Source organism: Syngnathus floridae, unplaced genomic scaffold (genome assembly GCF_059516105.1).
Source record: "Syngnathus floridae isolate MCC-2025c unplaced genomic scaffold, RoL_Sflo_1.0 HiC_scaffold_266, whole genome shotgun sequence".
Classification (NCBI taxonomy): Eukaryota; Metazoa; Chordata; class Actinopteri; order Syngnathiformes; family Syngnathidae; genus Syngnathus; species Syngnathus floridae.
Window position 1 is genome coordinate 19770 of NW_028284236.1, and position 12731 is coordinate 32500.

The following is a 12731-nucleotide window of genomic DNA, read 5'->3' on the forward strand; positions in this document are numbered from 1 at the left end:
CGGGACCTCGGTGAAGACCCATCCGCCTCGCGGTGGTCCCCAGCCGGGTAGAATTCCGGACCGCGATCGGTACCTCGCGGGACCCTAAATGGCCCGCGGACCAGCCGGCGGGACCTCGGTGACCACCCATCCGCCTCGCGGTGGTCCCCGGCCGGGTAGAATTCCGGACCGCGATCGGTAACTCGCGGGACCCTAAATGGCCCGCGGACCAGCCGGCGGGACCTCGGTGAAGACCCATCCGCCTCGCGGTGGTCCCTGGCCGGGTAGAATTCCGGACCGCGATCGGTACCTCGCGGGACCCTAAATGGCCCGCGGACCAGCCGGCGGTACCTCGGTGACCACCCATCCGCCTCGCGGTGGTCCCTGGCCGGGTAGAATTCCGGACCGCGATCGGTAACTCGCGGGACCCTAAATGGCCCGCGGACCAGCCGGCGGGACCTCGGTGACCACCCATCCGCCTCGCGGTGGTCCCCGGCCGGCTAGAATTCCGGACCGCGATCGCTAACTCGCGGGACCGCAATTGGCCCGCGGACCAGCCGGCGGGACCCGCTTGACTTCCTATCCGCCTTCGCTGGTTCCCAAGTCGGCTAGAATTCCGGACCGCGATCGCTAACTCGCGGGACCGCAATTGGCCCGCGGACCAGCCGGCGGGACCCACTTGACTTCCTATCCGCCTTCGCTGGTTCCCAAGTCGGCTAGAATTCCGGACCGCAATCGCTAACTCGCGGGACCGCAATTGGCCCGCGGACCAGCCGGCGGGACCCAATCCACTTCCTATCCGCCTTCGCTGGTTCCCAAGTCGGCTAGAATTCCGGACCGCGATCGCTAACTCGCGGGACCGCAATTGGCCCGCGGACCAGCCGGCGGGACCCGCTCCACTTCCTATCCGCCTTCGCTGGTTCCCAAGTCGGCCACAAATTACGATTATTCGGCCTCTCGCTCTGGAAGTGCCATCGGCACTTGCTCGGAAAAGTGTCCGCCTCTTCTGGTTCCCTAGGTCGGCCGCCAAATGCGAAAAATCGGCCTCTACCCCGTTTGGGTACCAGGGGTAGGGTGCAGTACCAACTTTGGTCTTCAGGTGCGCCAGAGCGCGATGGTTGGTCCCACTAGTCAGCGTACTCATCGACGGTTTACTCCCCTTTCGCAAAATATAGTGGGCACGTATGTGCAGGACTGTTTATTTTTATTTTGAAAAATTTTCTAAGTGCCAGCGGACGCTGGCACACGACGTGTCCGAGCCACGATGGTGCCCAGGCCGGACAGCGACGGCGAAAAAGCCGATTCTGGAAGTTTCGAATATGCCAACGGCAAAAGCGGCGTGATGTGTCCGCCTCGGCTGGTTCTCCGGTCGGCCAGAAAAAGTGAAAATTCGGCCTCTCGCTCTGGAGGTCCGACGAACTTTGGCGAATATTTTCTAAGTGCCAACGGGTGTTGCGCCGAAATGTGTCCGACTCGGCTGGTTCCCCGAGTCGGCCCGAACGAGCGAAAATTCGGCCTCTTCGCCTGGAAGTCCGGCCGACTTTGGCGAATATTTTCTAAGTGCCAACGGGTGTTGCGCCGAAATGTGTCCGACTCGGCTGGTTCCCCGAGTCGGCCCGAACGAGCGAAAATTCGGCCTCTTCGCCTGGAAGTCCGGCCGACTTTGGCGAATATTTTCTAAGTGCCAACGGGTGTTGCGCCGAAATGTGTCCGACTCGGCTGGTTCCCCGAGTCGGCCCGAACGAGCGAAAATTCGGCCTCTTCGCCTGGAAGTCCGACGAACTTTGGCGAATATTTTCTAAGTGCCAACGGGTGTTGCGCCGAAATGTGTCCGACTCGGCTGGTTCCCCGAGTCGGCCCGAACGAGCGAAAATTCGGCCTCTTCGCCTGGAAGTCCGACGAACTTTGGCGAATATTTTCTAAGTGCCAACGGGTGTTCGGCCGTAATGTGTCCGACTCGGCTGGTGCCCCGAGTCGGCCCGAACGAGCGAAAATTCGGCCTCTTCGCCTGGAGGTCCAACGAACTTTGGCGAATATTTTCTAAGTGCCAACGGGTGTTACACCGTAATGTGTCCGACTCGGCTGGTTCCTCCGGTCGGCCCGAACGAGCGAAAATTCGGCCTCTTCGCCTGGAAGTCCGGCCGACTTGGGCGAATATTTTCTAAGTGCCAACGGGTGTTACGCCGAAATGTGTCCGACTCGGCTGGTTCCCCGAGTCGGCCAGAAAAAGTGAAAATTCGGCCTCTTCGCCTGGAAGTCCGGCCGACTTGAGCTAATATTTTCTAAGTGCCAACGGGTGTTCGGCCGTAATGTGTCCGACTCGGCTGGTTCCCCGAGTCTGCCCGAACGAGCGAAAATTCGGCCTCTCGCTCTGGAAGTCCTGCCAACTTGAGCGAATATTTTCTAAGTGCCATCGGGTCTTGCCCGGAAAAGTGTCCGACTCGGCTGGTTCCCCGAGTCGGCCCGAACGAGCGAAAATTCGGCCTCTCGCTCTGGAAGTCCTGCCAACTTGAGCGAATATTTTCTAAGTGCCAACGGCTGTTCGGCCGTAACGTGTCCGACTCGGCTGGTTCCCCGAGTCGGTCCGAACGAGCGAAAATTCGGCCTCTTGCTCTGGAAGTCCTGCCAACTTTAGCGAATATTTTCTAAGTGCCATCGGGTCTTGCCCGGAAAAGTGTCCGACTCGGCTGGTTCCCCGAGTCGGCCAGAAAAAGTGAAAATTCAGCCTCTTGCTCTGGAAGTCCTGCCAACTTGAGCGAATATTTTCTAAGTGCCATCGGGTCTTGCCCGGAAAAGTGTCCGACTCGGCTGGTTCCCCGAGTCGGCCCGAACGAGCGAAAATTCGGCCTCTTGCTCTGGAAGTCCTGCCAACTTGAGCGAATATTTTCTAAGTGCCATCGGGTCTTGCCCGGAAAAGTGTCCGACTCGGCTGGTTCCCCGAGTCGGCCCGAACGAGCGAAAATTCGGCCTCTTGCTCTGGAAGTCCTGCCAAATTGAGCGAATATTTTCTAAGTGCCAACGGGTCTTGCCCGGAAAAGTGTCCGACTCGTCTGGTTCCCCGAGTCGGCCCGACCGAGTGAAAATTCGGCCTCTCGCTCTGGAAGTCCTGTCAACTTGAGCGAATATTTTCTAAGTGCCATCGGGTCTTGCCCGGAAAAGTGTCCGACTCGGCTGGTTCCCCGAGTCGGCCCAAACGAGTGAAAATTCGGCCTCTTGCTCTGGAAGTCCTGCCAAATTGAGCGAATATTTTCTAAGTGCCAACGGGTCTTGCCCGGAAAAGTGTCCGACTCGTCTGGTTCCCCGAGTCGGCCCGACCGAGTGAAAATTCGGCCTCTCGCTCTGGAAGTCCTGTCAACTTGAGCGAATATTTTCTAAGTGCCATCGGGTCTTGCCCGGAAAAGTGTCCGACTCGGCTGGTTCCCCGAGTCGGCCCGAACGAGTGAAAATTCGGCCTCTTGCTCTGGAAGTCCTGCCAACTTGAGCGAATATTTTCTAAGTGCCATCGGGTCTTGCCCGGAAAAGTGTCCGACTCGTCCGGTTCCCTAGTTCGGCCACATAATGTGAAAATTCGGCCTCTTGCTCTGGAAGTCCTGCCAACTTGAGCGAATATTTTCTAAGTGCCATCGGGTCTTGCCCGGAAAAGTGTCCGACTCGGCTGGTTCCCCGAGTCGGCCCGAACGAGTGAAAATTCGGCCTCTTGCTCTGGAAGTCCTGCCAACTTGAGCGAATATTTTCTAAGTGCCATCGGGTCTTGCCCGGAAAAGTGTCCGACTCGGCTGGTTCCCCGAGTCGGCCCGAGCGAGTGAAAATTCGGCCTCTTGCTCTGGAAGTCCTGCCAACTTGAGCGAATATTTTCTAAGTGCCATCGGGTCTTGCCCGGAAAAGTGTCCGACTCGTCCGGTTCCCTAGTTCGGCCACATAATGTGAAAATTCGGCCTCTTGCTCTGGAAGTCCTGCCAACTTGAGCGAATATTTTCTAAGTGCCATCGGGTCTTGCCCGGAAAAGTGTCCGACTCGTCCGGTTCCCTAGTTCGGCCACATAATGTGAAAATTCGGCCTCTTGCTCTGGAAGTCCTGCCAACTTGAGCGAATATTTTCTAAGTGCCATCGGGTCTCTCCCGGAAAAGTGTCCGACTCGGCTGGTTCCCCGGTTCGGCCACATAATGTGAAAATTCGGCCTCTTGCTCTGGAAGTCCTGCCAACTTGAGCGAATATTTTCTAAGTGCCATCGGGTCTCTCCCGGAAAAGTGTCCGCCTCGTCCGGTTCCCTAGTTCGGCCACGGAATGTGAAAATTCGGCCTCTCTGAGGTACCAGGGGTACGCATTTAGGTACCAGGGGTAGTCGCTGAGGTACCAGGGGTATGCATTTAGGTACCAGGGGAGACCACTACGGTCTGTTGGTCCCCCTAGTTAGTGTACTCATCGGTTTACTCCCCTTTCGCAAAATATAGTCGGCACGTATGTGCAGGACTGTTTATTTTTATTTTGAAAAATGTTCTAAGTGCCAACGGAAGCTGGCACACGAACTGTCCGAGCCACGATGGTGCCCAGGCCGGACAGCGACGGCGAAAAAGCCGATGTGTGTTTGATGGAAGTTTCGAATATTTTCAAAGTGCCAACGGCACTTGCGGGGTGATGTGTCCGCCTCGTCTGGTTCCCCAGGTCGGCCAGAAAAAGTGAAAATTCGGCCTCTTCTCCTGGAAGTCCGGCCAAGTTTGGCGAATATTTTCAAAGTGCCAACGGCACTTGCGGGGTGATGTGTCCGCCTCGTCTGGTTCCCCAGGTCGGCCAGAACAAGTGAAAATTCGGCCTCTTCTCCTGGAAGTCCGGCCAAGTTTGGCGAATATTTTCAAAGTGCCAACGGCACTTGCGGGGTGATGTGTCCGCCTCGTCTGGTTCCCCAGGTCGGCCAGAAAAAGCGAAAATTCGGCCTCTTCTCCTGGAAGTCCGGCCAAGTTTGGCGAATATTTTCTAAGTGCCATCGGCACTTGCGGGGTGATGTGTCCGCCTCGTCTGGTTCCCCAGGTCGGCCAGAACAAGTGAAAATTCGGCCTCTTCTCCTGGAAGTCTGGCCAAGTTTGGCGAATATTTTCAAAGTGCCAACGGCACTTGCGGGGTGATGTGTCCGCCTCGTCTGGTTCCCCAGGTCGGCCAGAACAAGTGAAAATTCGGCCTCTTCTCCTGGAAGTCTGGCCAAGTTTGGCGAATATTTTCTAAGTGCCAACGACTCGACCAGCGTAAAGTGTCCGCCTCGGCTGGTTCCCCATAACGGCCACCATAAGTGAAAATTCGGCCTCTTCTCCTGGAAGTCAAGCCAAGTTTGGCGAATATTTTCTAAGTGCCAACGACCCAACCAGCGTAAAGTGTCCGCCTCGGCTGGTTCCCCATAACGGCCACAACAAGTGAAAATTCGGCCTCTTCTCCTGGAAGTCTGGCCAAGTTTGGCGAATATTTTCTAAGTGCCAACGACCCAACCAGCGTAAAGTGTCCGCCTCGGCTGGTTCCCCATAACGGCCACAACAAGTGAAAATTCGGCCTCTTCTCCTGGAAGTCTGGCCAAGTTTGGCGAATATTTTCTAAGTGCCAACGACCCAACCAGCGTAAAGTGTCCGCCTCGGCTGGTTCCCCATAACGGCCACAACAAGTGAAAATTCGGCCTCTTCTCCTGGAAGTCTGGCCAAGTTTGGCGAATATTTTCTAAGTGCCAACGACTCAACCAGCGTAAAGTGTCCGCCTCGGCTGGTTCCCCAGGTCGGCCACCAAAAGTGAAAATTCGGCCTCTTCTCCTGGAAGTCAAGCCAAGTTTGGCAAATATTTTCTAAGTGCCAACGACTCAACCAGCGTAAAGTGTCCGCCTCGGCTGGTTCCCCATAACGGCCACCAAAAGTGAAAATTCGGCCTCTTCTCCTGGAAGTCAAGCCATGTTTGGCAAATATTTTCTAAGTGCCAACGGCTCTTGAGCCGAAAAGTGTCCGCCTCGGCTGGTTCCCCATAACGGCCATGAAAAGTGAAAATTCGGCCTCTTCTCCTGGAAGTCAAGCCAAGTTTGGCAAATATTTTCTAAGTGCCAACGACTCAACCAGCGTAAAGTGTCCGCCTCGGCTGGTTCCCCAGGTCGGCCACCAAAAGTGAAAATTCGGCCTCTTCTCCTGGAAGTCTTGCCAAGTTTGGCGAATATTTTCTAAGTGCCAACGACTCAACCAGCGTAAAGTGTCCGCCTCGGCTGGTTCCCCAGGTCGGCCACCAAAAGTGAAAATTCGGCCTCTTCTCCTGGAAGTCAAGCCAAGTTTGGCAAATATTTTCTAAGTGCCAACGACTCAACCAGCGTAAAGTGTCCGCCTCGGCTGGTTCCCCAGGTCGGTCACCAAAAGTGAAAATTCGGCCTCTTCTCCTGGAAGTCTGGCCAAGTTTGGCGAATATTTTCTGAGTGCCAACGACTCAACCAGCCTAAAGTGTCCGCCTCGGCTGGTTCCCCATAACGGCCACCAAAAGTGAAAATTCGGCCTCTTCTCCTGGAAGTCAAGCCAAGTTTGGCAAATATTTTCTAAGTGCCAACGACTCAACCAGCGCAAAGTGTCCGCCTCGGCTGGTTCCCCATAACGGCCATGAAAAGTGAAAATTCGGCCTCTTCTCCTGGAAGTCAAGCCAAGTTTGGCAAATATTTTCTAAGTGCCAACGACTCAACCAGCGTAAAGTGTCCGCCTCGGCTGGTTCCCCAGGTCGGCCACCAAAAGTGAAAATTCGGCCTCTTCTCCTGGAAGTCTTGCCAAGTTTGGCGAATATTTTCTAAGTGCCAACGACTCAACCAGCGTAAGTGTCCGCCTCGGCTGGTTCCCCAGGTCGGCCACCAAAAGTGAAAATTCGGCCTCTTCTCCTGGAAGTCAAGCCAAGTTTGGCAAATATTTTCTAAGTGCCAACGACTCAACCAGCGTAAAGTGTCCGCCTCGGCTGGTTCCCCAGGTCGGTCACCAAAAGTGAAAATTCGGCCTCTTCTCCTGGAAGTCAAGCCAAGTTTGGCAGATATTTTCTAAGTGCCAACGACTCAACCAGCGTAAAGTGTCCGCCTCGGCTGGTTCCCCAGGTCGGCCACCAAAAGTGAAAATTCGGCCTCTTCTCCTGGAAGTCAAGCCAAGTTTGGCAAATATTTTCTAAGTGCCAACGACTCAACCAGCGTAAAGTGTCCGCCTCGGCTGGTTCCCCATAACGGCCACCAAAAGTGAAAATTCGGCCTCTTCTCCTGGAAGTCAAGCCATGTTTGGCAAATATTTTCTAAGTGCCAACGGCTCTTGAGCCGAAAAGTGTCCGCCTCGGCTGGTTCCCCATAACGGCCACCAAAAGTGAAAATTCGGCCTCTTCTCCTGGAAGTCAAGCCAAGTTTGGCAAATATTTTCTAAGTGCCAACGGCTCTTGAGCCGAAAAGTGTCCGCCTCGGCTGGTTCCCCAGGTCGGCCACCAAAAGTGAAAATTCGGCCTCTTCTCCTGGAAGTCAAGCCAAGTTTGGCAAATATTTTCTAAGTGCCAACGGCTCTTGAGCCGAAAAGTGTCCGCCTCGGCTGGTTCCCGCGGTCGGCCTTCAAAAGCGAAAATTCGGCCTCTTCCCCTGGTAGCCCTGCCAACTTGTGCGAATTTTTTCTAAGTGCCAACGGCTCTTGAGCCGAAAAGTGTCCGCCTCGGCTGGTTCCCTCGGTCGGCCCCAAAAAGCGAAAATTCGGCCTCTCCCTCTTTAGGTACCAGGGGCTGGGGTACCAGGGGGAGGGTGCAGTACCAACTTTGGTCTTCAGGTGCGCCAGAGTACGCTAAATGGTCCCCCTAGTCAGCGTACTCATCAACGATTTACCCCCCTTTCGCAAAATATAGTCAGAACGAGCATGGGGGGCGCATAATTTACCCCACAAAATGAAAGGGCCCGGTGCCGAGCGCTTGGTCATGGCCGCCAGCAGCGCCCCTTGCTCGGTGGGAACACAACACGCAGGGTTGCACAGCACCCTGGAAGGCACACAGAGAGAGAGAGAAAAATTTTCTAAGTGCCTCTCTTGACGAAAAATGTCTAAGTGCCTCTCTTGACGAAAAATTTCTAAGTGCCACAGCGCTCGAAAATTTCCTAAGTGCGAGCACGGCTGTGAAATATTCAAAGTACAAGGAACGCTGGCAGAATCGCTCGACGGCCGTCTGCTCCCGGCGGCCGCCGTGAAGTCTCCCCTCCCGGGGACGGCTGTCTGCTCCCGGCAGCCGTCCTTAACCCCCTCCCCACACGTTGGCCGAACACCAGCCGAGGGCGAAAGGCTCGCGGTGTGGAAGGATCGTGGCCACGGCTAATCTAGCGATGCCCGCGTTGGACGGTCACACCGCACGACAGAGCGGGGCCTGCATCCGGCGCGAGGCGGCCTTCAGGCACGTGGTTCGAGACGACCTCACCCGCCCTAGCCCGGAGCGGAAAGACTTTTACAAGTCCAAGGAACAATGGCAGAATGGGAGGACCGGCCGCCTCCTTAAACACAGGCCGGAGAGATGGAGCGGGATCAGCGGCCCGCGCATTGAGCGAACACCGGCCGAGGGCGAAAGGCTCGCGGTGTGGAAGGATCGTGGCCACGGCTAATCTAGCGATGCCCGCGTTGGACGGTCACACCGCACGACAGAGCGGGGCCTGCATCCGGCGCGAGGCGGCCTTCAGGCACGTGGTTCGAGGCGACCTCACCCGCCCTAGCCCGGAGCGGAAAGACTTTTCAAAGTCCAAGGAACACACTGGCAGAATCTCTCGACGGCCGTCTGCTCCCGGCGGCCGCCGTGAAGTCTCCCCTCCCGGGGACGGCTGTCTGCTCCCGGCAGCCGTCCATAACCCCCTCCCCACACGTTGGCCGAACATCAGCCGAGGGCGAAAGGCTCGCGGTGTGGAAGGATCGTGGCCACGGCTAATCTAGCGATGCCCGCGTTGGACGGTCACACCGCACGACAGAGCGGGGCCTGCATCCGGCGCGAGGCGGCCTTCAGGCACGTGGTTCGAGACGACCTCACCCGCCCTAGCCCGGAGCGGAAAGACTTTTACAAGTCCAAGGAACAATGGCAGAATGGGAGGACCGGCCGCCTCCTTAAACACAGGCCGGAGAGACGGAGCGGGATCAGCGGCCCGCGCGGAGGGTCTTTAAAATGTACAAAGTCCTAGGAACAATGGCAGAATCGCTCGACGGCCGTCTGCTCCCGGCGGCCGCGGTGAAGGGACTGTACACCCCACCCGGGGACGGCTGTCTGCTCCCGGCAGCCGTCCTTCCCCCCCTCCCCACACGTTGGCCGAACATCAGCCGAGGGCGAAAGGCTCGCGGTGTGGAAGGATCGTGGCCACGGCTAATCTAGCGATGCCCACGTTGGACGGTCACACCGCACGACAGAGCGGGGCCTGCATCCGGCGTGAGGCGGCCTTCAGGCACGTGGTTCGAGACGACCTCACCCGCCCTAGCCCGGAGCGGAAAGACTTTGAAATATTCAAAGTCCAAGGAACACTGGCAGAATGGGAGGACCGGCCGCCTCCTTAAACACAGGCCGGAGCGACCGAGCGGGATCAGCGGCCCGCGCGGAGGGTCTTTAAAATGTACAAAGTCCTAGGAACAATGGCAGAATCGCTCGACGGCCGTCTGCTCCCGGCGGCCGCGGTGAAGGGACTGTACACCCCACCCGGGGACGGCTGTCTGCTCCCGGCAGCCGTCCTTCCCCCCAAACCCACACGTTGACCGACACCGGCCGAGGGCGAAAGGCTCGCGGTGTGGAAGGATCGTGGCCACGGCTAATCTAGCGATGCCCGCGTTGGACGGTCACACCGCACGACAGAGCGGGGCCTGCATCCGGCGCGAGGCGGCCTTCAGGCACGTGGTTCGAGACGACCTCACCCGCCCTAGCCCGGAGCGGAAAGACTTTTCAAAGTCCAAGGAACACTGGCAGAATGGGAGGACCGGCCGCCTCCTTAAACACAGGCCGGAGCGACCGAGCGGGATCAGCGGCCCGCGCGCAGGGTCTTTGAAATGTACAAAGTCCTAGGGACAATGGCAGAATCGCTCGACGGCCGTCTGCTCCCGGCGGCCGCGGTGAAGGGACTGTACACCCCACCCGGGGACGGCTGTCTGCTCCCGGCAGCCGTCCTTCCCCCCCACCCCACACGTTGACCGACACCGGCCGAGGGCGAAAGGCTCGCGGTGTGGAAGGATCGTGGCCACGGCTAATCTAGCGATGCCCGCGTTGGACGGTCACACCGCACGACAGAGCGGGGCCTGCATCCGGCGCGAGGCGGCCTTCAGGCACGTGGTTCGAGACGACCTCACCCGCCCTAGCCCGGAGCGAAAAGACTTTGAAATATTCAAAGTCCAAGGAACACTGGCAGAATGGGAGGACCGGCCGCCTCCTTAAACACAGGCCGGAGCGACCGAGCGGGATCAGCGGCCCGCGCGGAGGGTCTTTAAAATGTACAAAGTCCTAGGAACAATGGCAGAATCGCTCGACGGCCGTCTGCTCCCGGCGGCCGCGGTGGAAGGACTGTACACCCCACCCGGGGACGGCTGTCTGCTCCCGGCAGCCGTCCTTCCCCCCAAACCCACACGTTGACCGACACCGGCCGAGGGCGAAAGGCTCGCGGTGTGGAAGGATCGTGGCCACGGCTAATCTAGCGATGCCCGCGTTGGACGGTCACACCGCACGACAGAGCGGGGCCGCATCTGGCGCGAGGCGGCCTTCAGGCACGTGGTTCGAGACGACCTCACCCGCCCTAGCCCGGAGCGGAAAGACTTTGAAATTTTCAAAGTCCAAGGAACACTGGCAGAATGGGAGGACCGGCCGCCTCCTTAAACACAGGCCGGGCGAAAAATATGCGAATGTTGGGTCTCATCCAAGAAAGGGAGTTACCGGCCGCCTCCTTAAACACAGGCCGGGCGAAAAATATGCGAATGGTCCATCCAAGGAAGGAGGACCGGCCGCCTCCTTAAACACAGGCCGGTGCGAAAAATATGCGAATGGTCCATCCAAGGAAGGAGGACCGGCCGCCTCCTTAAACACAGGCCGGAGAGATGGAGCGGGATCAGCGGCCCGTGAACTGAGCGACCACCGGCCGAGGGCGAAAGGCTCGCGGTGTGGAAGGATCGTGGCCACGGCTAATCTAGCGATGCCCGCGTTGGACGGTCACACCGCACGACAGAGCGGGGCCTGCATCCGGCGCGAGGCGGCCTTCAGGCACGTGGTTCGAGACGACTTCACCCGCCCTAGCCCGGAGCTGAAACTCTGCGAATGTTAACATCCAAGGATGGAGGCAACGGCCGTCTCGTTAAGCTGAGGCCGGAGGAAAGTCTGCGGATTCGGGGCATCCAAGGCAGATGGAGGTGCCGGCCGCCTCGGTAAACAGAGGCCGGACCGACCGACATGCGACCATGACCCGCCTTGGTAGGGCCCCCACCGGCCCCGGCTAGCGCCGGCGTTGGGTGGACGGTTCCTCCCCACTTGCGGGTCGCCCTCTAGCGCTACGGCCGCCGCGCGAGCGCGCGCTCCGACGCCGCCCCCGCAGGCCTAGCGCGAGCCGTACGGCAGCGAGACCGAGACGCCCCGATTCCACGCACGCACCTAGCGGCCATCAACGGAGGCCGAGCGCGCGATCCGACTCGCGGCACGCCACGTGGGCGTCCGCCGGCCGCGCCGGTCTACCGCGAAAGATGTTTCTCAAACCCTCGCCTAACCTAGGGACGGCTATCTCGGGAAGCCGCCCCCGCATCTGCACCTATCCGCTAAGCCCTCCCGACCACCGCGAAGCGGGAGGACGTCTATCGTGGCCGCCGGGGCGTATGACCCCTCCGCGTGAGGCGTGCGGGCTCGGGTGGGCCGCAACGACCGAGTCTGACTCGGACGGGGCGCAGCTTCCCTCCCGGTCGCAGCATCAAGCGCCGATCGCGCGACGTCACCAGCCCCCCGGGACGGTTCGTCGGGAGCACGGTACAGGCACGTAGCTCACTCTCCAGCTGGCCGCAGCGGGCCGCACCGACCGAGTCTGACTCGGCCGGGGCGCAGCTTCCCGTCTGGGTGACAGCGGCGACGAGCTGCGACTGTTGGCCGCCGCCCCTTCGTCCTTCCCGGATCCCCCCAGTGCCGACTCAACTCCGCATCCTGGCCGCAGCGAGATACCGTCGGGTTGCGGCGCCCGAGTCTGACTCGGGACGCGCGCTTCTTCCTTCGGACCACAGCGTACGTGCCTCGCGCGGGCAAAGTCGCCGGCACAGCGCCGCGCCCCCTCGACCAAGCGAGCCTCAGCCGGGCCGCGACGACCGAGTCTGACTCGGACGGAGCGCAGCTTCCCGCCTGGGTTACCGTGACGAGTCGCGGGCGGCCGTCGCCCTTCCCCCGGACCCCGCCGTGTTCCCTCGCGGTTGCTCCTAAGCCGCCTGCTCGAGCCCAACCGATGTGCCACCCCCGTTGCCGAGTTCGCTCTCCCCGAGCTCGTCTCCCCGTCAATACCGTTCCGTGACCGTCCCGCCGCGCGGCGATCCGCTCTGCCCCAGCGCCTTCCGGCCAGCGTCCTACGGGTCTGATCTGGCCACAGCACGAGCGCTCGGCAGACAAAGCGGCGTCGCGCGGGCGAGGTCGGCTCCGGAGGCAGCGACGGGACGCGACCTGCTCCCCGCGGAGACGCTTACGGAGCGCGGCCCGGCTCCTCTCGTTACGGCGAAGGTATAGGCAGAGGCCGTTTGGACCCGTGCCGGCCGGAGGGCGTCCCCACCCGCCAGGCTCGC